Raw genomic sequence first — 25,429 nt, 5'->3', positions numbered from 1 at the left:
TGGGACTTACTGCCTGATGGTTGTAGATAACAACAGTTGTAAGCAAAGTGTATAAAATCTTTAAATCTTTAACAAATCTCTCATTAATTCCAACTAAGTAGATTAAAGCTGACTGCAGGCTTTAAAAGGAAGCAAGTTGATAACTTGTAGGACAGAGAAAGTATATACAATGAAAAACAGTCAGACAGATAGACTGTAATGTGCAGTTCCATTGTTTATAGTCTAGATAAAACTAGGATGGCAGTCTGACCCCTGGACCTGGGTTCAAATGGACCCAAAGATTCAGTGAGATGGCACTGTACAGTATGATTCTGTATAGAGTGGTTAAAAAATATCAAAGATGCTGCAGGCAGATATTGTCTATGCAGTGCAGACACAGGAAATGGAGTGGTTCTGTGTGAATGGTATCTTGAGAGAAACAAAGCAGGGTGCTAAAGTCCCATATAAAAATCAGGATCCTTCGTAGAATCATATAATAGAATCATAGAATGGCTCGGGTTGGAAGGGATCCTGGTTCTTTATCAGGGTTCAGCCTGATGTTAAGGTCCTGAATATCGGAAGGTCCTGTTTGTGGCCTCTGGTAGTCTGTCTACAGTAGTCACTGGAACTGATCTGTATTTGTAATACATAACTCTGATTGGCAATGAAATGATTAAATACCATAGCGCAATAAAATTCAGCTGAATATTTACATTTTGCTCCAGTAATCAAAGGAAGGGATTTTGTAAGGTTAGACTCTTAGCTTAGACTCTTGGAGTGATTAGGGGTTTTTCTTCATTGCGACCATGTGTTCCTTTTCTAAACACGTATTCCCAAGTGTAAAAAGTCCATAAACATTACTAGCTGTCGGTGCCACAAGTACAGGTGAAAGCTCTTCAGCAAAGGCCAGCCATAGCTTTATAAACATTCCTACTGTAATTGATCGACATGCTCTCAGCTGGTGCTCTCCCCTTTGCTCACCTGTCCACCCACCTTATTTTCCTGCTCACTTAGTTGTCTCTGGCTCTACACCCAGGGCCATATACCATCTGTCACTCTTTTCCCTGTTTTGCCAGTCCTGGTGCCTTGTTTCGGTGATGCCTACTTTCTTTGCTAGTTCAGTGATTTGGTTTTCTCAGTCTTTGCCGTTGACTCTCATCATGGTGCTGTTCCCAGACCAACAATGACTAGCACAGTCTGCTCCAGCATCGGCATGTGTGTGTTTCAATGGTAACACTATGATGACTGGTGCTAAAACTGGCAGCAATACCTGCTGCTTCTGTGGTCATATGGCTGAATGGAAACACTGATGTCAGCTCCTGAAGATGCAAGGTGACAGTCAGGTCAGTGGCAGGTTTTCTGAGTTCAGTGGTAAGCAAGGGAAAGCAGGATGCAGGATAAATCTTCTGAAGGGACAAATGCTGCTTGATCAGCAAAGCCTGAATGAGCATGGGTTCAACAACAGAGCCCTTGGCAGTTTTCCCACACTGGCAGGTGGTGTTTTCCTCTTTCAAGAGCAGCTGAAATTTGAGGGTGCTTTGTGAGCTGGGCAAATGGTCATGTCCCTGTTCTCTACTCACCATGTGAGATGGGCAGAACAATAGATTTGATAAAGGTAATTCAGACTGGGCCTTCACCGTGCAGTTGTAGTTCTTCAGTGGTAGAAGAGGATATTGTACTTAGGATGTGCTGAGATCCACTCACCTTCCTTCCCAGATAGTCAGCTTTCTCACCCAGCAAACTGCCTAAGGGTGCAATAAGTAGGTTAATGCTTGCTTTAGGGTTAGCCTGAGGGTGAGAGTTCCCCACAGGCACAGCAGAGTTGTGTTCGTTCTGTGTGTGTAAGTTCATGCGTGTGGAAACCTTCACGGTGAATACCTGCTGCTACCATTTAGTTGTTTTATGTCCTTCCCTCCTCATTTCTGTCACAGCAGTGGAAAGCTGCATAACTTTGTGGCTGATAACTGAATGGTCCTTTTACATACCAGTTTGCTTCTTGTGTTAATTTGGTGTTCAATGATGCCTTGAGTCACTCTTTTGAAAAAAAAAAATAAATAAATAAAGGAAAAAAAAACAGTTTTGACTCTTTTGTTTGGAAGCAAGTAGAAAGAGCAAGGGGCAAAAACAGAGAAACAGGAAACAGAAGCAATTCAAAAGGTGGCAATTACATCTCTGGGTATGATTTGCATGCTGCAAACATTAATATATTATAACATGGAGAAATAGCTATTGCTTTGTCTCCTATTTCCAACACACAGCACGTGTGCTAGGTTCCTTCATGGTTCTCCAGTCTCAGAATGTGGAGCACAAGCCGCAGGCAGCTCAACATCTGCTTGAAGAGGGTCAAGAGAGCCAAAGGCATCTCTTTTGGGCTTTGAAGCCCCATAGCTCAGATCAAAGCAGGCAGCAGTAATGTAGCTCCCAGAAAACTGATTAGTTCTTTTGTGTCATCCTCCAGCTCCCAGCCTGGGGGTCCCTCTGTGGTGCTCTCCAGGGCTGAAGGAGGGGCGCTTGTGCCCTGTGTGCGCTGCAGCACATGCATCTTCTGGGAAGAGCTACGGGAGAGGCAAACATACCTGCTTGTCTCAGAGGTTCTTTGACTTGGTCACTTCTTGCCTTGTGCTTGGAGAAAAGTGACCTTGAGCTTAGGCAGTAAGCTTCAGAGCAGTGTAGCTGTTTCTGTGCTCAGCTCCTCTAGCAGAGCATGGAAAGCCTCATCCTGCAAGAAACCCTGTGTGATGACAAGCTGCCTGCACTGCCGGCACCTCAGCAGTGACATGTCTGAAGTGGTGGTGGTAGAGGACTCTTTTCAGTGGTGCCCAGCGACAGGATAGGATGCAACAGGCACAAACTGAAACACGAGAAGTCCGGCTGAATATCAGAAAACACTTTTTTTACTGGGAGAGTGACGGAGCACTGGAACAGGCTGCCCAGAGAGGCTGTGAAGTCTCCTTCTCTGGAGATATTCAAAACCCACCTGGATGTGATCCTGTGCAACGTGCATTAGGTGACCAGGAAATGTGCTAACAGGAAATCGTCCAGGAAGTCACCAGGAAATGTGCTAACAGAATTCTGGCAAGAAAGCATGAATTCCAGTGGCATGGACAGTGTGCAGCATCTGGCACAGCTTGCCACACACTCAGACACTGCTCTAGGGTTGGTTGGCCAGCTCCACCTGCACACTGCACCCGCAGACACCCAGCCAAGCACAGCAGAAGGTTGCAGAAAAAAAAAATAGACCAAGGCTTCAGAATTTTCTCCCACTAAGTGCTGAAATAACTACTGAATTGTACTACACTAGAGTATTTAAGACCTTTTAAAATAAAGCAAAGAACAACTGTAAGCACACTAAGTAAACACCGAAGCACAAGGTGTGAATGTCCAGTTGTGCTTCTCAGACTTGCATGCAAACATCCAGAAAGTGCCAATATCAACATATTCAGTAGGTGCAGGGAACTAAGTCACCAAAACAGGGGCTGCTCAGACCTCCCTCTCTGCAGAGCAATAGTCTGCCCCTTCAGAAAAGATCAAAAAAAAAATCCTGTGGACTTTTGCAATGGTTTAACCTTAGATTTTCTCTGTGTATTTGTATAACTAAGAAATTTCAATTTTCTCTGTGTTTTTTCCTCCTTGTCTTTGATGCTTCTTTGAGGCATCATCCATATTAAAATCTGAATTGTTTTTAAAAATGAATTATTTAATTCATGGTGTAAAATCCTGTCTAAACATTCTTATCTTCATTTAAAAGTGGCATGCATTGATTAATTACCAAATTGTTACTCTGAACCCAAATTAAAGAGTTTGCTCTAGATTTTGCAACAGTTAGATTAAATAATTTTGAACTGATTTGCAAGTGATGCTGTTTTTACCTCATACAAGACTTTGATTTCAATTCTGCCATGCTTATATGCTTTTCCTTGCATCTTTTTTCCATTTCTCATGCATTCTTCCAGTTTCCTGTCTCCTGTCCTCTTTTCTCACCCTCCAGTGTTGTAGCTTTTTTTCTTCTTCACTTCTCCCTTTTTCTGCACTGTCACTGGCAATTTGTTTGTGGTCTTCTGGGCTGCAGATCAGTGTACGTGTGCTTAAACCTAAGTATTCAAAGTCAATTTACCATTTAAACTTTAATGTTTGAAGCTACGATGTTTAACTTGAATGTAATATTACCTTATGTTGTCACATAAAGTTAGTATTGACCTTTTCTATTAAAAGACTCTCTTTTTGATGGCTTGCCACTTCTTTACCCACATTAAAAATGATATTTTCTATGTTCTTTTTTTGTCTTGGCACAATTTTTTGGGGTGATTTCTTGGAAAAAAAAAAAAACATGAACACTTCTTCAAAAAATGAGTTTAATAGAAAAAAAAAATGCATGCCTTGTTCAAGACTGGGGGGGCACCTTACAGATATTTTCTTGAAAACTCAAAAGCCTCTGTGCTTCAGTGTAAAGACCTCAATATTTTTGCCAGACTATTTTAGCAAGGTGCTCCACTTTGCCTTTAGATTTAGCCTTAACTTAAAAATTTCTTATCCTCCCATCCTGCTGGCAATGCCTGGGATTCTCTCTTGTCTCCATTCCCTGTGTGTGTACTCTACCCTCATACGAGCACAGTAGTACCACACCCTGCCTGCATTCCCAGACTGCAAAACTTGGTATGATTGGGCCTTCATGATTCAGTTCAGCCTTTTTGTGCATATGCCTTATAATCTTATTCTCTGATTATATGCTGCAGCAGTTAGCTCATGGATTGAATATTGCTTTCTGAACAGATAAAATGTATAGTAGAGATGCTTGCAGTCTGTGGGACTTCTCACCCAACTGTTGTGGAAACCTGGAAGTGTTAATGAATGACAGACAGTGGCTTGGGAATTGTGTCAATGGGGGTTTGCTTTTAGTGACAGGTGTGGCTACAGGCTTGTCATGTTACTAGAGACAATAGAGAAGCCAGCCTCAAATTGTGCATTCCTTATCTTCAAAGTTTTCAGCCTGGAACATGAAGGTTTTCTTTGTAGAATTGCTGAGTGCTCCCAGTTTTGCTTGGAACACATGAAACACTGTAAAGTTGGTAAATGCTTCACAAATCAGAACCAGACACTTGAAATCAAGCACCTAAAATTAGAGGTCATCTAATGCACGAATCCTTCTCTGTGTCAATTCTGTGTTTTTAAAGTGAGGGTAATAAAACTCTTTCCTCACAGGTGTGCTAAGATTAGGTAATCTTCCTGGAGAATTTAGACAGTAATGAATGTTGCAGAAAATCCCACAAGGAGACTAATAACAATGTTCTATGTGAGGTTTGAAAAGTGTGCAGTAAATGCATGTTGGAGCCACACAGTAATTTGTGAGAGATAAAAGGAAATATTGACTGATTACCTTTTCTGTGTACATTATCCACCTTGTGAATGGATGAGTCCAGGATAGTATATGGTCGTTAGTTGGAGTCTATCATATGCTTATACAGAAGGGCCCAAATTATGCTGACAACCTAAATTATATCATATCCAATGTTCTAATAGTATCTTGTAATTGTAGTATTTTTTCTAAAAAAAGTTCTATTCTAGGCACTATTTTTAAATTAAGAAATGAAACCTTTTCTTGTGCATGCTTCCACACTTAGTCTAGCTAATGAAAACTGTAAGGGTGAGGCATTCTTTGAAAGCCTTCCTCAGTAGTTAATGTTAGCAGAGACACCAGAGCATTCTCCTGGCTATTAATCTACAGATAATAGAAGGTCCATTTCTTAAGTACACACAGAAAAGGAGAAGAAGAAATACTGGCTATGACACAAAATGAATTGTCTTTCTCCATGCCCTTGTAACCTAGGGCATGTAGTGCAGTCTGCCAGCCATTGCGTTACAGATTTAAAAGTGCTGGAATCTCTCAGTTCTTTAGCAGGTTGCCTGATGGATTGGTGAGTAATGTACTTGAAGAGTGCATTACTAAGCCCCAGACTAATGGCTAGCTCTTGCCCATGGCTTTTGCTATAGATCATTCATTGTACTATTCATAAGCTCTCTGCCAGTCTGTGTCTGGCACTTGCGCTGCTGCTGTTAACACCATTTTCCTGATGAATTCTGCACAAACATCCCCCACATTTTCAGAAAGCAGGTAGTAAACAAGAAGAAAAGAGTGAGTCATAGTTCTCCAGCAATTCTCCTCATGCTCTTTTGGAAGACATGTAAAGGATAAGCTGATGGACATGGTACTCATTGACTCAGTATTACTTAGGCCTGTAAAAAACACCTGGGTTTTTGCACGCCTCAGGGCACCTTGCCATCCTTTAATGAGGAAGTTTGCTTTCCTGAGAACACTGATGTTCCAGATCACAGTGAGTAAGATAGAAAGGCGACTGGGTTGCTGAGCATGGCTCTTCATAAAGGAACTAGTTAGTTTCTCTGATGTGTATTCTGCTGTGCTAGAAAGAGATGCCTGGAGGTAATTATCAAGTTTTGGCCATTGTGCAAGTTAAATGAGGTCCAAGCTTCACAGAAAAGACCATGTTCAGGGCTGACTTGTGGGCTGGCTTTGGTGAACAAGGCTGGTGTGTGCAGAGGTCTTAGGAATGAAAGTTGTCCTCTTTCTTTAGACTCCAGGAAAACTGCCCAGGAGCTGTAGCTCCCTGGTGTGGTTGAAACTAGCTGGACATCTCCCAGCTCTTTTCACTTGGAGCATGGCACAGCCACGCGAAATAGCAATCCAGTCAGCTATCTGCTTGAACTGGTGACCCAGCCCACCTCCTGATGTTTGAGCTATCCCGGACCCTTTCCAATTCCTGAGTCTGGTAGCTTTGCTGGTAGAGAAGGTTTAAGCTTTGCTCTGTTATTCTGTGTTCTTTGGCTTAACATTTTTGCAAGTTACTTAAAAATAAACTTCTACAGTTCTTTATTAGTGTATTCCTGATGAGCTTATGAAAGGGATAAGGTCTTCATGCTAAGGAATTTCTTCTACAGTAATCATAGTAAACTTTACTGCTTAAACTGCTTAAACTGCTTAAACAGAAATAAAATTGTAAAAACAATGCAGATGAGGCAAATTATCCAGTAGACAGCAAGCTATGGAACTAGAAATAGCAAACTGAGCAAGAAACACTTTAGATTTAGATGACGTGTAAGAATGTTGTGCATTTTGAGGGGATAGTTGTAATGACATCAATGCATTCAGGGTGATAGACATTTTATTCTTTTATAGAAAGACCTCTTTTTACAAGGGCTATTTCTCTGTATGCACTTCAAAAACAGCTTCGGCACCTTTTCAGTGCCCCAAGCAGAAAGTGAATTCTGGTTCTTTGTAGTATGCACATTAATTCAACAACCAAAAGTCTCAGGGTATTTTGCACACAGAAACAGGTGGAGGATGCAAAGGGTTTCAGACAAAGACAATGCTGCTGGAAAAAAAAATATTATAGAATAAAAACAAATTCCCAGTGAGTATTGTCAATCAGCTTATTTGCATGCTCTTTTGGAAGATGTTTCTGGTAATAAAGCATCATCAGTCTGTTATTTCTCTTGACCAATCTTTCTCAACCTCCCTATAGAAAATCTTGTAGTGGCCTATATTTAACTGAGAATATCCTGTGCTTGTATCCCATCATATAGCTTGAGTTTTCTTTCTTTAACAAGCACAACAGCATGCTGCTCTATCTTCAAAGAGGAAATTAATTCCGTCCGCAAAAGGGTCAAGTGCTAGAAAGTGCATAGCAATGCAGTTTGCATGGCAGGATCCAGGAGATATGATGCTAATAAGATTCTAAGATGAGAACAGCAGACTGGCTCTAGGGATTCAGATGAAGGGTTCTGTAAATTTTAAAAGAAATGGTCTCCAAAAACTAATGATGTCTGCTTTCCAATTCATTAATAATGTGGAGCGGGGAGATGGGAGTGAGAAGCAGGCCATGCTTTGAAATATCAAAATGTAACAAGGAAAAAAACAGCGAGAACTCATCTCATTGGGGTCATAAAGCTGGGAGAAACAGGCAGGCTGCAGGGAAACACAGTGTCAGTGCCTAGAGGGAAGGAAATTGCACTGTATGTTCTGCTATGTGTAATTTATGCACAGACTCTTTGCCAATGTTGATGTAAAAAATTCTATGCTGAAAAAGATGTTGCTGTATTGACAGAGCTTTTTCAATGTTCTTGTTTAAGGTGACTTACTACCTGGGATGTCTGATGGATTTTAAAATGTATCTGAATTGTCTTAGCATATTTACAAATGACTCTTTGTAAACCTTCCCCGTCACCTTTTTGCATTGCATTCACGAAACTGAGTAACAAGAGCCTGAACCTTGTTTGTAGTTAATAGTGGAAGAAAACCCCTCAGGCAAAGCCTAATGAACCAAGAGCAATTCTGAGCTTTCCTCTGTAATATCTGGAGAGACTGTGCCTTTCCAAGGGCTGCCTGGACACATCGTGTGACCTTGCTGCTTTACATCATTAAAATTTCCCATTACTGCTATAGTGTTTGCATGGAGGTGCTATTGTGCAGATATTATGCCGGAGTCTCTCCCTTATGCATGCAGAGTTTGCAGCTAATAGAAAATGTCTGTGCTTGAACAGTTTCCAGAGTGGGAAGGTGTGCAGCAGGAGGATTTAGCTCTGACTTTTATTTTGACAAGGCTATTATGATTTGCAGAGTGAGGTTAAGGTTTTCCTCCTAGTTCCTCATTTTTTTCTGTGTGCTATTTTCCCATCTTGCCTCTAAACCTCCCATCAGCGAGGACTGGTGAGGTTCTGGGGAGCCCTTCCCAGCAGTGCTCAGGTGCCAGCCCCATGCCTGCAGAGGTGCTGCTGCGGGACGCTGCTCCTGCTGCTCCGAGAATCGGCACACCTCAGGTGCAGCCGGGACCTGCCACAGGTGCTGCACTGGCCCCCTCATCCTGGGCACTCTGCTTGGGCCAGGTGTTTGACAGGGTATTTTTGAACCCTAGTAAGACTGGCCTCCTTTGTGTGCTGTATTTTGTTTCCCTGACACTTTTTTTCTTGTGGTCCACTTCCACAGTTTCCAGGTCCCATCTGTTTTCTTAAGCTTGAGTCACGTTATCTCAGCAGCAAGTCATTCTCAAGACAAGTGATTGCTCTCAGGTACACAAGCAGGAGTTCAAAGGAGCGTTTAATAAGTGGTAGTGCATGCTTGGGATACCCTGTCTACTCAGAAGAGCGGTCTTCACAAGGGCTTCTGCTGAGCTGCAGAGGCAAGTGGCACAGCCGAGAGTCTGGGATGTGGTGGGCAGTCTCTGGGAAATAGCTCACAGCATCTGGCCAGGAGGATGGAGATGAGTTTTGTTTTCTTGCTAAAGTCACAGCCATGGAAGTAGGTGAAGTGGGGCTCTGCAAGTGTGTTCTCAGAGCAGGTTTCTCTTCCTGTGGTTATCAACACTTTGTATTTTTTCATCCAGATACCACAAGGTCCTCAGTGTTGCCAGGTATGCTCCAATTGTTCCTACAGCAAACCATGAATGCATTGGCACTAACTTCAAAAGCCACAGCCTTCACCTTTGTTTTTTTTCTGTATATTCGTGGTCTCCAGTGAACATAAATCAGCCTGACTTTATAGGCCTTCCCATGAACTGCAGGGATGATATAGCCATGTGTATCAAATCTTCCACTTTCCTCATATTTATGTCTCAAATGCTTCCTTGGAGAAGAGCTGAGGAATTTGTTTCCTCGGGAAATCTCAAGATCAGTTGATAACAAATTTCTTGAAGGTTTTCCAGTGAAGTTCCTGCTTGTTATTCAGTTTCTCAGCACAAGGTCGCAGAATGACTTGCCTGCAGCCACACAGTCGGTCAGTGGAGCAGACAAGTTCACAGCTGCTTCAGTGGAGATACAGTTGTGTACATCGGGACTGTCTTATGGCATTGGTAAAGATATAAAAAGCAGCTGGTTTATGGAGGCCTTTTTTGTTGATGTTCTTAATGAAGACATTTAGCAACCGAGTTGATTTTTGTCAGAGATCTTCCAACAGAAATCATTCTGGATTGGAACATGGTAGTAACATGACCATAACTACCAGGACCTTGGCATGAGCAGTTATTTTCTTAAGGTCTTTGCTTGTGGTGAAGGGAAAATGAGCCAGCATTCCAGTGTTAAATGTAAAGATTTCATAAACCCAAATTTCCTGAGTTCTGTGCCCAAACTGGACTGATGTGTGACGTCCATATCACCCTGCCAAAGTTATGCATTTCTTTCTGATTTGTATCAGTTTGTTGCTGACTGTTTTTTCCAAACCGTTATCTGAGAGATGAAATAAATACCAGGGTGTTGTTTTTTTTTGCTGGAGGAGAAAAAATTTCAAGTTTTCTGTCTTCGAAACCTAAAACTTCTGTTATAAATTGAGGACCTACTGCTGGACATATTTCACAGTCTTCCTGAGTGACGAAAATGTCCTGTCCTCATCAACCTGGAAGAGAAGAGCTACAAATTGAGATATCTAAGTTTCTGCAAATCTAGGAATGAGACACCTATAATTGTGTCACACAGGTTACAAACAGCCTGTATATTCCGTTTGAAATGCAGTAGGAAGCTCTAGAAACCAGTGAACTCTCTAATATTCTGGGTGTTGCACTGGAACCTGTTCTTCATGTGAGAAGCCCTGCTCTAGGTGACCCTGCTTGAGCAGGGGGGTTGGACTAGATGATCTCTGGAGTTCCCTTCCAACCTCAAACATTATGTGATTCTGTTTCTTGCCCCCTGTGCTGTAGTTTCCATTGCAGCACACTAGTTTTGTGCTTGCATTATCAGTTAAGGTTGTATGCATTCTTTGTGCGTGCAGCAGACAAAGTAGACAAAGATATTGCAAATAATACCTGTGATATTAGTCTCGTTGCACCCTGCTTATAGAGAACTACAGTCATGTTTCTCATCTTGTAGCTATTCTTTGCAGTCCGAAAGACCTCCTCTCATGGAATAATAATCCTCAGCAACCCCAAATACACTGTCCTGAGCATTTTAAAATGGCATCTCTAATTAGAGAAGACATTTCTGCATCTGTGATGCTGGAAGTCATCTCACACACTAGTGACATCACCTGTAAGCTTACTGTAGCAGAAACCAGGCTTACCCTGCCTGGCTCACATACCCTCTGAACTGTCAGAAGAGACACTCTTTGGTCTGCAGTTAGGCATTTGATTTAGTTCTGATACACAGCTCCTTGCAAAAGTCAAGGTTAGGGAAGTACCAGCTGTTTCACTTCTGTAAGCAGATAGCTCCTGCCCTCCTTCACCAGGGCTTAGCTGTTAGGAGCATGAGACATTTCAACAATTGCCTCTGCTGCACCTATTTATAAAGCAAGTTCTTCTTGCATGGCTATAGGGTAACAGAAAAGCAGGGGAACAAGAAGAACATGAAGAACTGTTACCTATCCATCCTCATATCCTCAAGTGTGCCATTCCTGACAGGTGTGGTATATAATCTAGTAGTGAAGGCTTCTGAGGATTCTCACGAATCTGCAGCCTGAAACAATGAATTCCAGTTCTAATTATTCTTTCCTCTAAAAAACTTTTCCTAATCTCTTACCCGATATAATTTAAGACCATGACTATTTGTGCTTTCTGTTGCTGGCATGGGGAAAGTATTATGATCTCACTGTTTGCAGGAGTCATGTTTATATTTTTTTGAAGAGAAAATTCCCTCAGTTCTTTCTTCAACCTAACCAAATGAATTCCTTCACCTCCTGCCTTAGGGGTCATGTTTCCAGATCTCGGTTCATTTGCACCATTCACCTCTGGGAATTTTCCAGCTGCTGCGCTAAACCTTTGAAGTGCACTGCCCCACACTGGGTACCATGTTTCAGCTGGGGATCAAGCAGGAGGGTGACATCGCATGCCGTGCGGGCTACATCCTGTTCATTCATCCAATACAACATTTTATTTTTCACAACACTGCAATATCATTAGCTTCTGTTTATATGGGTCCACATTAGTACTAGTCCCTTCTCAATAAGTCTGTCGCTTTAGTGTGTGCCCAATAACCCGTATTTCATGTGTCATCACATAATATGCAGGTTGGAGATGAGAAATCCTGCATTAAGAGGAGATGAGCAGTGGGATGAACATGTCTACACCCTTCAAGTTCATATAGTGTGTCAGGATGTAGGAGTGTCAGGCAGGAAAGATTTATATAGGCTGAGCTGTTGACTTATAGAGACTACTTGTTTCATCACAGAACCTTGAATTTTCTATTGAGGAGGGAATTCAGAGATCTGTCAGAGTGATCATGTCTTGATGGTACTCATCCATTGCCTTATGATCCTTATTCTGCTCCTTTTCACACATGCAGTGTTTCCCCAGCAGTTCCTTTCTAGCATGTAACACCAAGCAGGACTATCTGGTTATTCCTCATGACGTGTGTAAAAATGCCTGGATCCATGGTAGCCATGCTGTATAAAATATCTGGTGAAGAGTGAGCTCATTTCAGATAACAAACAAGATTTCTGTGGAAATTTGTGCCGGACCAATACACTGTCAGGCCAGCATAGCAGAGTGGCCAGCCCCAGGCCAGCCAGCGTGTGAACGCTGGCACCTGTGCTGCTCCCGCAGCTGTACCTGAGGACAGGGATTTATGGTTTTTTGCTACAGACACTTCTGAAAATCTAATTATGCAACTTTTAATACTATGAATTGCTAATCAGTGGGAGATAGATCTACAAAGAGCTTTATAAATAACAACAGAATGAAATGCACTGTTTTTTCCTGCTCATAACTCCTGTGCTCTGCTTCCCCCTTTGTTTTCAGGTAAATCTCAGATTCTCTGTGCTGAAGCTGGTTCTTACCACTACTGCCCTCCACAAACATCTCTTCTCAGCACTGAGTCAAGCCTTGCGAGTCTCCCAGCCTAAGCCAGGAGGGCAGAGGAGGGCAGAGGGGTGTTTGTTGTGCTAGGCAGTCCTGTTTGGAGATGAACACAGTAACGCATTTTTTGGGTTTACCACTGAAACACAAGAGTAACTCCAGATATCTGTTGTAAGAACAGAGTCGTGCTTCTGGCGCCCCATGGAGCCCCAATATGTGGATCAGCTGCAAGCTGCCAGGGCCCCTCCACTGCAGGGGAGAGACACCAGTCCTCACCGAAACCAAATGATGGTAACATCTAGACCAGCCGAATGATGCAGGCCCCATCTGGGAGCGCAGAGACCACAGCGACTGGCTTTACTGCAGATCCTAGATAGGCCGTGGATTCCACAGCAGGACTCTGTTCTTATGACAGATACCCAAAGGCAGATTTTCTTTTAATTAAATATGAAAATCTATAATGCAGTCAGCATGGTGCATCTTGGTATGTTTATTTTTATACCTCATTTATTTGTTTCTGTTCTCAACATATGCTTTCATTATGAGAGAGATTTTTATACTGACCATCTGTGCATTATGAATGAATTTCAGTTAAAACTGGAGGAGCTGGGGAGCACCATAGAGGTCAGTTGTCTTTTTTAATATCTCAGTGGAAATGGGTGTCATTCACAGTCGTGGAATGAACACAAACTAGTCTTTTTCTTAAAATAATACTGAAATTGTAAAGTTGATACTTTTAAACTGTTCTCTTTAGGTTTCAGGATTAACAGACATTTGAGATTAGTGAAATATTTCATACCTCGTGTACTTACCATTTCATTTTCTGTCTCTACACTCAGAAAATATTTATTGTTTCAATAATATTCTGCTTACATTTTAATAGTTCTCTCTGCAGCCAAAGGGCAAAAAGCATTTAATTTGCCCAGCTCCGAAGGTGATGGCACTTAGCTGTGTGTTTGTGTGACTGTAACTGCAGTTCTGTATCCAGTCCATTTTCAAGGCTCAGGGAATGGATTAGATATCACCGGGCAGAGCCCTCTGGATGTCATGAAAACAAGAAGGGAGCTTGAGCTTGCCAAACCCTGTCTGGCATAGTTACCCAGATCAGTACTTGTCTGCAAAGGGCTGCTGCTCTCTCTGTTCGTATTTCTGCTCTGCCTGTCCTCTCGGCATGGTTTGAAATGATGAAGCATCCCGTATGCACCTTCCTGCTGAGCACAGGGTGCAGGTGTGGCAGGAGGGTTGCCAGTGTGAGCCCTGCAGTGTCTGTAGGTAGCACACGGTGGTGGAAGAGCTCAGTGCCTCTGCACCCTTGCAAGGAAACTGGAAGCATTGCTTTCCAGCTTTCCCCCTCTCTGCCATGGGGCAGACTTAGGGGCATCATGGAACCAAGTGGAGCAGCACCAGTAGTGTGGGCAGCTGCAGTGGGGAGCCACAGCGTTTGGTCTTGCAGGGAGTCAGAACTCTGTGGAGGTTGCTGTTTGGCAGAACCACCGCAGGAGTCTCTGCCTGTGTGTCATGACTCCTTCAAGCTTTTAATTTCTCTGCGTTTCCCAGCTTTTACTCCTCCTTCCTCTTTGCCTTGTTATTTTTCCTTTTGACCACTTTTCAATGCTCTTAGGTCAAGGGCTTGCCCTGTGGAAAGAAAAAGCTTAGCCGAAAATTAAGAGGTTTAATCAAAGCTTCTCCAGACAGCATGAACAATCAGCAAACATTGAACTGGACAAAATGAAAGGCCATTCAGATGGAAACAGAAGAGGCCCACAGATCTCCCTTAACAAAGAACTTGATGCCATTTCCACCACCCCAGGTGCCACACATTGCTGCAGAGGTTGTGGGTGAAGCCTGGGGAGGTGGGTAGTGGTGGGGCAAGGGCACCATCATGTAACATTTCTTCTCTCGGAACCTACAGCTGATGCGAGTGCTGTTGGCAATATGTTGGCAGTAGGCTGCAGGAATTCACAGGGAAAGAGCTCCTCTGTCCTGTGCCCCACTCTCAGGATATGCTCACCTGCCTCAGGCTCTGGCTGTGCCCCGAGTGCCATCCTACCCCTTCATGAAGATGAGTGTGATGAAAGCAGCAGCAGAGGTGGGGCAGCTTTCCTGAGCTCACAGGCTCACAGGTGTGGCTCCTCCTTGAGGCACTGGAGAAGAAACATCCATCCCTGGTGGATACAAGCCAAGTACCCCTGCACTGCAAGTTCATTCCCAAGGCCCTAGGTGCCAAGTCGGGCTGACAGACACAGCCAGTTTGAGCACTGTGCAGTGGGGCAGCAGCCCTGGGAGCTTGGCAGTGGGGTGCAGCTGGGACAGCAAGAAGTTTTGCAAGAACTGCACTAGATTCCTTTCTAACAAAAAGTGTGCATTTCCTATCCTTTCATATGCCATTTGGCTGCATGGCATCGTGTGCCCCATACTAAGCATGTGAATGCTTGGGTACATAGGCCCTGCCGAAAGCAAGACGGTTCCCCCCCATTTACCACCCAAAAGAAAAACGTGTTCCCATCTCATCAGGCAGCTGTCTGAGGCATTATCTGCTAACTGGATGGCCTCTCCCTTCGGCTGCTGGCTCAGCACCCACTGTTGCAGCAGCGCTGCCTTCGCTGTGCTTGCAGAGGTAGGATTGGGATTTGCACCCCCAAGGTCTGGTGGCACCTTGTAAAGAAATGTGTGCTGTGAGAGCCTTCAGCCTGCTGCCCCTCCAGACATGGGAGTGGGCATGGTTTTAATTTGGATGTCCATGTGTGGCATTGAGACTGGCTGCATTAGCCTGCTTAGAGTATAAGTTGTCTGCTTGCAGGAGACCCAGGAGGCCATAGCAAGTGCCTGTGCTCTGCAAAATCCATATACTGTCATTGTCAGCAGTGCCCCGCATACTTGGCCATGAGCAGAATATTACAAGCACTTGCAGGGATCTCTTGGGCTCAAGCTGCTTTTCTGGAAGCAGTTCACCTCTGCCTCACCAGTCTTTGCATCCTTCCTGTTACGGCAGGTGCCGTGCTCTCCTTCGTGCATGCTGTTATTTACTCAGGCAAGAGACGTGTGAGTGTTGAGCTCCTGATACTTGGTGCCTCTGATTGTGCTGGTATTTTGCAGCCAAAGCCAAGTAAGGCAGAGACAATGTGCTCAAGCATTCTGTCTGAGGAGAGTTTGGGTGGGGGAGAGGAAAGAAGGCTGTTAGATCTATTGCTGGCAATTTAGATTCAGAGACATTTCATCTGCAGTTCCCTCAAGTGTTGAATTGAATAAAACCAGCAGCAGCAGTGGAAAAAGAGGTGGGGGAAGGGCTCTGAGCACTCCCAGCTAAACAAAAAGAGACAGGCAGCTCATAAAAAAAAAAAAAAAAAAGACGAATAAGAAGAAGGATTGCATCCTTGGGCTGAAAATACAGATTCACGAGGAAGAGAAGAGAACGCGTGGCAGAGCCCACCTGGCGGGCAGGGAGGGCCCTGGGCAGGCACTGCTGAAGGCTCCCAGTATTCCTGCAGTGTGAGCAGATCACAAGATTTACTTCTGGGTTTCATGATTTTCCTGGGGCTTTTTGAAGCTCCAGCCATAGAATCAAGCAGGAAGAGCAGAGTCCCAGGCTTTCTTTGTGGTTTTAAAAAAATTCACCTTCCAGTGCTACAGGAGTAAAGTGCAAAAGTGAAACCCTCAGGGGTTAATAATTCAGAAAACAAAATAACTTAACATTTATACTTTTGTCATCTTTTTGACATCCCTCTGCAGATGTCCTGGGTGCCTTCCAGCCAGGGGAGCTGTGCCCACACCTCTCAGGGTGGCAGCCTGCAGTCCCACTGGGAGACGCAGCGCTTGCACCAACTGCCAGCACTGTGCCCACTGCCCAGCCCGCTGGGAGGAGGGCTTGGGGCGAAAGGGCTGGTCCACAGCAGGAGCCCAGTCTAAGCAGGACGGCCTAGGATCCATCTCAGTTTGTGCTCCTCCCAGCAAGGTCTCTTCTCCTCCTGCAAAAAAAAAGACAGTTGCTTTCTATGCTGCTCAAGTGGCTTGCTCCCTCCAAACGGTCTTCCAGGCTCCACAGGAGCAAGCCAGGCTCCCCAAAGGCACTGGCTTTCCTCTTGTCCTCCAGCAAGCGTCATGTTGGCTGAGTGGGGAGTGAGACTTCTTTTAAGGTGCTGCCTTGCTGTTTCATCAGGTGCTGTAGTGATTTAATCCAATATTGCTGTACAGAAAACCTCCATATGGCCAGGCCAGCACAGCACTTTTATAAATGCTTACACAGCAGCAGCACAGCTGTCAGCACCTATTCAGGCACAAGACAGAGTTTTAACATGTGTTTACTAGCATGTGCTTACTAACATGCCCTAATCATCACCTCTTCCCTGGTGTAGACACTGAACGTGGGCAAGATTTGTATATGTTCACAGTCCTGAGTGGCTTTATGTGTGCATGAGCTGCCTGCTGCCCGAAGGGCTGTGTGACTCAAGCCTTCGCTAGCCCCTTGCGTGTCTCAAGCCCCTTTATCCCTCCCATTGCAGACCTCGTCTGCGTGAGACAGCTAATGGGGGCACACGGGTGTTTACCTGCGGAGTATCTAGGCTGGGTATGAGTCCTGCTAGAAAACAGTACAACATCAGAAACTGGTCCACACCAGCATTTCTATCAGTAATGGGAAATAGCAGGGCAGGGCAGGGCCTGTTCACACTGTTCAGGTCCCGCAGTCACTTGCTCAGACACAGGCATACAAATGGATGCTGGTTTGCAGCAACAGGGAGGCAGGTAAGGTGGCAGACATGAGGAGGAACCTGGCTGACTCAGCTCTCCACACTGCCCTGACAGAAGGTGTTTAGATGCAGAGCACATGAGGTCAGTCCTCCGCAGCTGACATCCAGCCAGCACCGAGTTACCCACAGTCTCACACGGCGAGGCTGAACAGCTCGGGGTGGCTCCTGGGATCCTGCTGGCTGTGGCTTGGTTGAGCACTGTGCTTAAAGTGTCCTCTGCCTTTGCTGGTACTCACATGGAAGTGCTTGTAAAAAACAAAGGCAAGGATAGGGTGAAGAGTTGGGACTTCTCAGGGCAGGCACTATCTTTCTTTCAGGTCATTCCAGCTGTAAGACAGGGGGTCTCAATTCTGATCTCTGTCACAAGGATTTGGGAGCCTGATTAGCTACTGCCTGTAAAAGGCTGAAGAAGTCTTACTGTGAATCTAGGACCAAAGAGCAGAGAAAGAAAGAGGCTCGCTTATGGGCATGTATTATGCTGCCCTGATTTTCTCCCAATGTTATCGATCTAGCGGCTTGCTAAGATACAGCCCTGCCTGCTGTAGTGGTTTAGTTCATTTTTAAGCATCATTATTTTTCATGTTGTGGTCTTCCCCTGCTTGGGGTGCTTCTCATTGCCCATCCCCAAAAATGTCCATTCCTGTCTGTGTTTCATGGCACGCACTGCTCCCACATGTGTGCATGTACACACCAGGGAGATGGAGAGGCAGCTTCAGCTACACTAAGCAATTAAACTCCGGTAGCTCAGGGATGAGCAGGAGGCCGTGATTTTCTTTTCCTTTGCAGTAATTGCCTCTGCAATCAGCTTTGATCACCCGAGAGCAGAGGAGATGAGTGCTGCAAGTTGACATCAGTGGTTTTAATATATCCATTTACATATACAGGAGCAGTGCAGCATACAGCTTTCCATAGCGCCTCTGACCTGAAACCATCGCCGCTCCATAGACACCTCATTTAATTTAATACTTCACCGCCACTGCGGAAGCCACAGGATGGGGATGGGAGGGGGGATAATCAAGCCCTCACTCTCTCGCTCTCCGTGAATGTCTGTAGAAATGACATGAAAGTAATTGCTTTTGAAAAGCAAAGCAGAAATGGCACAATTGATTCCACTTAAATGAGAGGAAGAGGGGTGGGGGTGGGGGATGTTCACCCTAAACATACCACCTTCTTTCCTGCTGCAAGTAAATCACTTCGTGAGGATGAAGGAAAGGTGGGCTCGTCTCTGAGCGGCACACAGGTGAAGGAGGTGAACAGAGACAGGCAGCGCTGTTTTGAGCAGGATGCATCCTCTTGGCTAACTCAGACCCAAAGGCAGACACTGCTTTATGAAGCCATATGACATCCCTTGTCGCAGGCTTTTCTGTTGCTGAGAAGCAGGTAGGGAGCCACATAGCACTGAGCATTCTAGAGTTATTCTGCCTCCCAAACCCACTCGCCTGCCTTGCATCTGGCAGGCGTGTTTGTCCTGCATGCTGAGGAGGCATCTGTTCCTCTCCGTCTCCAGCCCATCGCAGATCAGCCATGCAGACACAGCTTTGTGACCCCAAGCTGTCTGAAGCCGTCTGGCACGGTGCCTGCCAGTGGGTGCCTGTCCACCCGCCAAGGGATGGTGTCTCCTCCGCAAGCTGCCCTGCACACACCACTGCCTGTCCCGTCAGCGCAGCCACACCCTGGCCAGTGCAGGGGAGTGGCCCCTGGCCTCGCCACTGGCCACCAGGCCGCGTGCGGAACCCGGCCTTGCAGGGCGGCTGCTGGGGGCATGGGGCAGCAGCAAGGGCCAGGTGTTCTGTGTCTGCCAGCCACTGGGCCAAGTATGGGAAGAAACCACCACACAGCAGTCTCAGGGATGCTTCCTTGAGACATCTCAGGCACCAAAGCAAAGCAGAGAGTTTGCAGAAAGCCTTCAGTACTTGGTTCTTGTATGCTCATGTTGCAATGGAAGCCAGCTGTCATTGCAGGCAAAGTAAGAGGGATCTGGGAATCAGGCAGTGCTCCTGTCCGCTGCTGACCACTGCAGGGGTGCCTCGCAGCTGGGCACATCCTTCTCTCTTCAGAGCACGTGGTCATAACTGCTGTGTCCTGTGTTCAACACAAAGATGTTCTTTATTATAGCAGCATACAGGCATGCAAGCACATGAGCTCACACTTAGATCCACTCCGAATTTAAATGTTTTCCTTTTTTTTTCAGTGTGCATCACACTGGACAGCTATAACCTTTTTCAGTGTGGGTTTGAACAGTTTACATGCATCCAGAACATGGCTTGGAGGAATGCAGGCTACTGAGCTAATAACAATGTCTTCAATACAACTTTAATGTAGACATTAAAGTCATTTTATGTTAATTATATGCAAATTGATTATTAGTGTATATATTGAATGTTGACAGCTGGGTGACAGTCTTCAGTAAATATGTTTTACTAATCAGTTAGCATTTAATTAATATCGAAATTCTCTCTAGGTTTAGTAAGACAGTTAGTGAACATTAATTAGGCCCCTGACTAGCTGCATATGTTGCAGGACATCCATAGTGCTGGCAGGGCACCACCGTGCTCGGCTGCTCTGCAGGGTGCAGGCAGGCGGGTGGGCCTGGAGAGGGCTGGGGGCAGCAGTCTGGCCGCAGGACAGACAGACACGTGCCCCTGAACAGGGAAGTTTCCAGAAGATGTTTCTTTAGGAGAGCTCCCCACACACCCGTGGTACAAAGCAGCCAAGGGCAGGCATGCTGCAGGGAGTGGAGGTGGTGCTGCCACGGCAGGTTTTGTGGTCGTGTGCATCAAAGTTGCGGTGATGACAACCGAGGTGATGCCTGCTCAGTGCAACACCAGTCCTGCAGGGCTGGCCAGTCTAGCCACGGGAGCTTCGAATGCTCCTCCTTGCCCATTGTTTTGCGCTTTCTGTCCTGGGTTTCAAGACCAGTGAGCTGTGTCTGCACATAACAGCAGAAGCCTTGGGCTGCTTTCAGGGGCGAGCCAAGGGACAGGGCAGGGGAAACAGGTCTGGGCAAGAGGCAAGGGCACAGAGACTCGGGCGGTGCAGTGCCTGTGTTGCTCTCAGGTCCTCTCTTCTTCCTGGCCCTAGGAAGAGACTCGCATGGTTTTGCCCACATATAGCCTATATGGGACCTGTTGACGGGGGAGGAAGGATACACTAGATCTCTGCTGGAAATCTGTTCTGTGTGTGTTCAGCCTTGTCCCTGCACTGCTGCATGGTGGCACAGGCACTGTTCTCAGTCCAGTCTGATGTCTGACGCAAGATGTCTGTGGTGGTTGTGCCCTGCACATTATCTCATTAGTGTGATCAGGTAACTATGGAGTGTCCATTTCCCCATAAAGCAAGGCTGCTCCTGGTCATCCATGACCAGTGAAAGCAGCATGTTCTTTTCACCTGCAATGGTCACTTTACTGTACATAGGGCCCTTTGTTATGGCCAGGCATGGCGCAGCCCCTGCCAGCAGCAGTGTTTCTTAGTGCTGAATTTAAAACACCAAGCGGACCAATTCTGGGGCTATGTGGCCAGTGTTTTCTCTTGCTTCCCCACCACAAGTGGGGCAGGAGCCACGCAGAGCCCATGCTATCAACCCACACATCTGCACACTCTGGCCGTGCCCGGAGTGGGTGAGCAGCATCTCGGAGACGTCCATGGCAGAAGCACCAGGGCCAGTGGAAGGGAACCGCTCCACTGCAGGGTTGCAGCAGCCCCATCAGCTCTAGCGGATCAGTACTTGAGCCTTGTCATGCTAATTGCTCTTTGGTTGACATTCATGATCCTTTCCTGTTCCCTCCCTGTGTAAACTCTGTGAAGCTGGGATGCCAAGAAGTGAAAATGCCAAGCCCTCAGAGCCTGCTGCTGTTCCCTACCCTAGCTGCAGGTACCATGCTCCCTTCCCCTTCACCCCACTCAGGAAGCACCTGGTGGGGTCCTCAGCACACGGCAGAGCTGCAGCACGTAGCTGCATCAGGAGCTGGTTATTCAGCCATCAGTTAAAATAACTGGCTTTGCTTGGTTGCCCTTTACCCCCCTGGCCCAGCCTGTCTGACACCCCCTCCATGAGCTGAAGCACCTCATGCAGCTCTCTCCCAGCCTTCCCCAATCCAGAGACACCACTGCTGCCGCAGCGGGTGTCAGATCACACCTACCATATTGGCTTCCTGTCCCCAGAAAATCAGGTTTTTGCGGCTATTGTGCACGGGGGGTGTCTCCTCCCGACAATCCCCACCCCCAGCAGCATCAGGCCTGTGCTGTTCAGGGTTTTGTTAAGCCGTTTAGTATTAATTGATTTTTTTTTCCATTTTTTCTTTCTTTCCCTGGGCGGGTCAATAGCTGGATGCTCAAGAGCAGAGGATCTATCAACTGCAGACCAAGCAGAGGGAGAGGCAGGCAGAACTGGAGCAGAAATGCAGCCGGATCCAGCAGCTCAGCCAGGACCTGGAGGCCAGCCACCAGCTGCAAGAGGAACCTCAGAAGCAGGTAGGGGAAGATGCCAGCACAGTCTAGCTCGGTGGGCCAGGCTGGGAACTTTATTTAATGCATCCACAACGGTGGTGGTAATCCACTGTTTTCATTTAAATGACAGCATAAGGAAGGGCTAATGATGCAAAAGTGGAGTCTGTCAACTCACAGTGAGGAGGGGAAAGTCCGGGGAACTAGGGAGACTGGCTGCAGCTCTGCCGACTGTAAATAGGTGCTTGGATTGAACTTGATTTGAGGGTGTGACTGCTGTAATGTGCAGAAGTCCTGGATGTTGATCCTATTGCTGATCTCCTCAGAGAGAAGGAAAGAGGGTGGCTGGTGGAGAAGAGGAGGGGGAGATCATGCCTCCCAGGACAGTGCTGTCCTGGCTGGTGGTAACAGCGACATGTAGTCAGCCAGGAGACAAGGCTTGTTCAGAGCTGTTCAGCTATGATGACATGGATGAAACCCTGAATTTGCTCCAGGACATGCAGACATTTGCAATGGGAGTACCCTCATTGCTCTGTGGACCTGACAGAAGGCCTACTGGGCAGTGTTTGTGCCAGTCCTTACTGTGCTGTGTCTGGTCCCCTACCCTGATAGAGCTCTCTCCTCCAGTCCCTGCATTTCAGAAGCTGCCAGGAGTCAAACAGCTCAGACAGCGTATTCCTTCTGCACATGAATCTGGCTTGGGGGTGTGCGCTATTCGCATGTCTCCTCAGCCACGGGTTTATCTGCCTGCTGTCCGCTTGGGCACCTATAGTCGTGAATGGATTTTGACAACAAGCTGCGATTCAGATCCACAAGGCAAACACATTCTTGGATGTGAAGAGAGTGGATCCTGAAAAATCTGTGCAGCTACTGCTGCTGCACACTGTAGGATTACTTGCTTAACCTGCGTCTGTCATCCATGGTACCTGCCTCTAATCTCATTCAGCACCTCATAAGCCAGAAAAAATATGTCTATTTTAAAACTTGGTAGTGAAATATTCTCAGTGTTCTGGAAGACTAAATCTGCCAGGTAGTCCTGATACTGCAGTATCAGGTCCCAGCATGCTGGATAGCAGGAATGAGCTCAGCACAGCTGGTTTGTCCAGAATGAGGGCAGCATTTTAGAATCTGGGTGTTTTTTGTCCCCTTGTTGTTTAAAGTGGAAACGTTTTGTTTCCCTTAATTTGGTGATAATGAGATATGTTCTTAGCATTTGAAGGAGCATAACTAGATACTGTTCCTTGTACTGCCAAGTCATCCTTATCCTTTGTTCTCCAAGTGTGTATGTGTGTGTGAAGAGACAGCACAGCATGTGGGCAGAATTGCATGTTGCAAGCCTGTTTTCAGATTGCCCACTAGAGAAGGCTGGTTGCTGGCAGTTTGCTTGCTTTTCTCTGCTTGTGTGCATGAATGGCGGAGGACAAATGAATCTGTGAGTGCATCAGTGTGTGCCTGCATTTTGTTCTGCACATGTGTATGGGTGACCGTGTATGGATTTGTGTGGGGAGAGCATGACAGGGCAGGAATGACACTTCTGTTGCTCCTTATAGTTATTCTGTCTTACTCCCTCCTCATCCCACCCCACCCCATCCCACCCCACCCCACCCCATCCCTTCCATTTGAAGATGCTGAGTTCAGACAAGTCTAGCTGCTTGATTTGGGTGCGAAAGTGACAGATACAACACACCATCTCTAAACTTTATCCTACAAAATTCCCAATTACACTACATCAAGTCCTGGTACATAAAATTCTAACACTGTTCGGGGTCAGAACAGTGCTCCACCTAGCTCTGTGTCTGACAGCAGTTTATGCCCATGCCTCAGAAAGAGACAAAAAAGGGGAAGGTTTGATATTGCCCCAGGATGCTCTCCCACCTCTCTGGTTAAGGGGTTCTTAAGCCCAAGGTGGAGTCTTTGTGTTTAACAGCCCTTGAGGATTTTTCATCCATAATTTGTCACACTATTTTGTAACTCCAATTTTATCTGGCTTCTGCAATGTCTCATAGCAGCAAGTTCCACTGTTTAACCATACACACGATGCAGAACCACTTCTTTTTGTTTCTTATGAACCTGTCACCTGACATTTTCTGTTGTTTTATTGGAAGAGACTATGACCAATCATTTCTTAGTCACTTTCTCTGTGACACTTGAAATTTTACAGACCTCTCTCATGTTTTCTTTCCGTCATCCTTCTCCCAGACAGAAGGGCCCCAGTATTTTTTGTTGTTAGTAGGGAAACCATCCCAACATTAAGTCACCTCTTGTCACCCTTCACCATATTTTTAATTTGGTCTGTTGCTTTCAGTTCTGTTATTTGTGTAGTTTCAGGGAGTGCCAGAGTTTGACTGAAAACAAAGCAGCCCTTCTCATCATGCCAGCTTACACCTTGCTGATCTCTTCTCCCATCTTCTTCAGCGGGGCCAAACTTTTTCCCTTGTCTCCACATCGCCCACAACTTGTGCCAAGAGCTACTGTCCCATTCCAGGAGCACTTTTCTACCTCCACAGTCCTGGTGGTCCAAGGAAGCTCAGTGAGGAACTCCTCTGGTCCATACGCATCTTTTTGCTTGTGTATGAATCACTTTCCTGTCCCCACAGTGTCTCAGAACTCACTCCTCAGTATTTCCCCCACACACACCAGCACTTCCTCCTTTGCTCTTGTGCCAGCTGACAGACACATCTCTGGTGCAATGGCATCATCCATGTGATGTTGATAATATCCTTGAGAGCTTGCGGGAGGGAAGACAGCAAGATGGCACTAGCCCTGTTGGTCATACACAGGCCCTTAAGCACTCTCTGTGAATGCGTCTGTCCTCTGCAACAGCAATTCAAAGCTCTTGGTGTTTTTTCCTTATGCATTTGACTTGTGTGGCTGCACATCAGTCCAAGGCTGCAGAATATTTCATGACCCTTTCCTCTTGCTGCTTTTCCGCTGTGGTCTTTAATCACCTTGCTCCCATCTCTTCCAGTGCAGTACTTCCCACTGGAGTACTTTCCAATGGAGCCTGGAAAAGAACAGCACAGTGAACCAGCCCAAAGGTGAGAGAAGGGGAGGAGAGTTTGCAGGATTTTGTCCTGAAGAGAAGGAGCCTGTGGAAGATCAGTGCCATCCCCAGATCCAGGAGGCTGCTGCATGGGTATGGCTGCAGCACACTGCAGAGATGGAGTGAACATCACATTAAATAGATCTAAATCCAAACAGTAGAAGAGGGAAAGAAAGGGAAAAGGTGAGTGAAAACTATTTCATGTCATTTCCTACATGCTTTTGAAACTGCACAGTCCCTTCAACCTGACCCAGTATATACTGCCAGAGAGGAAAAGGAAGAATAAAGTGCATCTGACCAGCACAGTACTGTGTACAGAGGAGCTAAAACTGCAAGCACCATACTTGTTAGACTGCAAAATGTTCTCTTGATTTCCATTGTGATTCATATACCGGGGTGAACAGTACCTGAAACAGATAGGTAGAAAGTGACAG

General features: G+C 45.9%; 1 long non-coding RNA gene across 16 annotated transcripts in view; it reads left to right on the top strand.

The window, feature by feature from the left end:
* The window catches only part of LOC121076989, a 110,962-nt gene that overhangs the window by 74,376 nt on the left and 11,157 nt on the right, over positions 1 to 25,429 (top strand). For 12 of the 16 annotated variants that reach the window (XR_005823838.1, XR_005823846.1, XR_005823843.1 and 9 more), the window contains 2 exons: positions 21,833 to 21,979; positions 24,921 to 25,178. This is a non-coding gene — a long non-coding RNA (uncharacterized LOC121076989). Of the gene's footprint in view, positions 1 to 2,437; positions 4,253 to 12,707; positions 13,232 to 21,832; positions 21,980 to 24,920; positions 25,179 to 25,429 lie in introns of those variants that run through there. The other 4 variants (XR_005823840.1, XR_005823848.1, XR_005823850.1 and 1 more) reach the window with 3 other exon arrangements.

Source organism: Cygnus olor, chromosome 12 (genome assembly GCF_009769625.2).
Source record: "Cygnus olor isolate bCygOlo1 chromosome 12, bCygOlo1.pri.v2, whole genome shotgun sequence".
Classification (NCBI taxonomy): domain Eukaryota; kingdom Metazoa; phylum Chordata; class Aves; order Anseriformes; family Anatidae; genus Cygnus; species Cygnus olor.
Note: the sequence above shows the minus strand (reverse complement) of the source record. Positions and strands in the feature narration are given on the sequence as shown.